The sequence below is a fragment of the Coturnix japonica genome, chromosome 25 (assembly GCF_054131305.1).
Source record: "Coturnix japonica strain WE chromosome 25, WE-NBRP24, whole genome shotgun sequence".
NCBI classification, from domain to species: domain Eukaryota; kingdom Metazoa; phylum Chordata; class Aves; order Galliformes; family Phasianidae; genus Coturnix; species Coturnix japonica.
Genome location: NC_140687.1, coordinates 7,019,421 through 7,022,341, shown reverse-complemented (window position 1 = coordinate 7,022,341; position 2,921 = coordinate 7,019,421). Strand labels below are relative to the sequence as shown.

Genomic DNA, 2,921 nt, shown 5'->3' with positions numbered 1-2,921 from the left:
AGGTGAACGGTTGGACAGGATGATCTTTTAGGCCTTTTCTAACCTTGTTGGTTCTAGGATTCTAGGATTGAAGTTAAAAAATTATTCAGGAATATCAGTGAGAGATCTGCCCCAAGGTGAGAAGGCTCTGCATGGCAGGGGGTGTGGGACCGTCTGGGCAGCTGCCTGGAGAGGTGGGCACCCCCAGGGCTTTGGAACTTCATCTCTGAGCAACTGCAGGATCCTGAGAACCTGGTAGAATATTGGGGACAGGTCTGCTGTGGCTCTGGTAATTCCCCAAGAAACACAGATGACTGCAGTGTGCCAGATCCAGAGAGCTGGAAATGCTGACAGTGCCTCCCCAGCCTCTGCAAGTCCTGGCACAGACCCTGCAGTACATCCAAAGTTTTGCTACACGTCCTGTGGCTGCTCCATGCTCTGTGACAGATCCCGCTGTCACTCCACCCCTCATAATGAGCTCTGCAGTCACTCCTGCTACAGGTCCTGTATCTGTTCCATGTATTGCTATAAGAAAATGAAACAAATTCCTCCCAAGGGAGGTGCACTGTGCCAGGAGGTTCAGCCCTGTGGTCACTCCAACCCCTCCAATGAGCCCAGTGGCTGCTCCAACTTCGTCACATGTCCTTTGGTGGTTCCAGCTCTGGCAATGAACTCTGAGGTCGCTACAAATCCTCCAACAGCCTGAAAGTCAGTACAGCTCCTACACTGAACCCTATGGCTGTTAAAACCCCTGCAACTAGTCCTGGACTTGCAAACAGGTACACATAGGGCTTAATTCATATATGTTTGCAACTGCATATGTTGTATATGTGTGAAAATACACTAAATATATTATATATGCATAAATACATTTGTCATAATTATTATCTTCTTCTTTTTTTTCTTTATCACAACCCTTAAACCTTAAACCACAGCACTGCCCCAAGTCTCTTACTGATGGCATTGGGATTATTCAGTCTGATCCAGTCACGCACTGAAGAGCACCAGAAGATCTTGAGGATTTCTCAGGGAGCAGCTCCTGAGGTATATTCCTTACACCAGCTTTGGAAGAGGCCTCCAGTTCTCTGGTCCTGACCTGAAGGGGCCCTCTTGTTATGGCAGTGCCAGCAAGGAGACCAGCTCTGACACAGCCGTTCATATTGCCAACAACTGCCTGCAGCACTGGATTGCTGCTATAGAGACAACTGGACTGTTGTGAGGCACACAGGACCTTCAGGCCAGCACAAATGAGAGGACTTGAGGGCACTGTGATAGTGAAAATGGAGCAGAAATGAAAAGAGCACGTTGTGCTGCTGTCTGTGGCTGTACCTCCCCCAGACCCAGAGAAGGTAGGAAGACAGAAGAGCTAAGGAAAAGTTTACTTTGAAAGTGCTTATTTATCTCTTAACCTATTCAGGGAATCTGGTTTCACAATTACACGAGTTATTGGAGTGAGAAAATAAAAAGTAGGTAGGAAGGAAGTGAAATAATTTGAAACATTTTTCTGCAGAATGCTGTATAAAACACAATCAAAGAATCAAAGATGCATAAAACATAAAGAACCATTACTGGGAATCCTGTGAGGAAGATGAGCACTTTATGGAAGCTGTGGCACCTTCCTGAGAGCGTGCTTGATCTCCCGGTTCCTCATGCTGTAGATAATAGGGTTCAGTGTTGGAGGCACCACCGAGTACAGAACTGCCATCATAAGGTCCATGGGTGGGGATGAGAGTGAGGGGGGATTCAGTTAGACAAAAACACCAGTGCTGACAAATAGGGAGACCACGGCCAGGTGAGGGAGGCACGTGGAGAAGGCTTTGTGCCGTCCCTGCTCAGAGGGCATCCTCAGCACAGCCACAAAGATCTGCACATAGGACACCACTATGAAAATAAAGCACCCAAAGGCTAAAATGGAACCAAAAAAGAGAAACACAATTTCCCTGAGATTTGATTCTGAGCAGGAGAGCTTGAGGATCTGGGGGATTTCACAGAAAAACTGGTTGACAACATTGCCTTGGCAGAGAGGCAGTGAAAACGTACTGGCAGTGTGCAGCAGGGAATAGAGAACCCCAGTGCCCCAGGCAGCTGCTGCCATGGTGGCACAAGCTCTGCTGTCCATCAAGGTCCCGTAGTGCAGGGGCTTGCAGATGGCAACGTAGCGGTCATAGGACATGATGGTGAGAAGGGAATACTCTGCTGAGAGGAAGAATAGAATGAAGAACACCTGCGCAGCACATCCTGCGTAGGAGATGGCCCTGGTGTCCCAGAGGGCGTTGGCCATGGCTTTGGGGAGAGTGGTGGAGATGCAGCCCAGGTCGAGGAGGGCCAGGTTGAGGAGGAAGAAGTACATGGGGGTGTGCAGGCGGCGGTCGCAGGCTACGGCTGTGCTGATGAGGCCGTTGCCCAGGAGGGCAGCCAGGTAGATGCCCAGCAAGAGCCAGAAGTGCAGGAGCTGCAGCTGCCGCGTGTCTGCCAACGGCAGCAGGAGGAACTCGCTGATGGAGCTGCTGTTGGGCATCTGCTGTTGTTGTGCTTGGAGTCCTGTTCAGAGCGCAGAAGATAATGACAAGTCACGACCATTCTCAGAGAAACTTCTCCTGATATACTACATACATGGTAACTATTTATAAAGTTCTCCTTTTCCTTTGGAAAATGTTCATTTAACTCCAGAACCTCCATCCCACTGCCCCAGGATGGGCCCTGAACCAACATGAGAGACAGGATCTCCCTGCCAAGAGTCTGGGAATCAGGGCTTGTTCTGTTTTCTTGTTAAGACAAAGGAGGATTTTCTAAGCATCAGAGCCACCATGCCAGTGCCTTTGCCTATAGTCATGGCTTCCAATCATCTGCTCTAACAAGTCCGTTGGGAAGCTTGCTTGTTAATGTTCCTCAGTGGGCCCATTAATACTCCAAGAAACTTCACTGTTACTTCTGACTTTGTC

At 49.0% G+C, this 2,921-nt stretch overlaps 1 pseudogene; it reads right to left on the bottom strand.

The window, feature by feature from the left end:
• Positions 1–1,576: 1,576 nt before the first annotated feature.
• Positions 1,577–2,527, bottom strand: LOC146756864 (olfactory receptor 14J1-like; annotated as a pseudogene).
• Between the last annotated feature and the right edge of the window lie 394 nt (positions 2,528–2,921).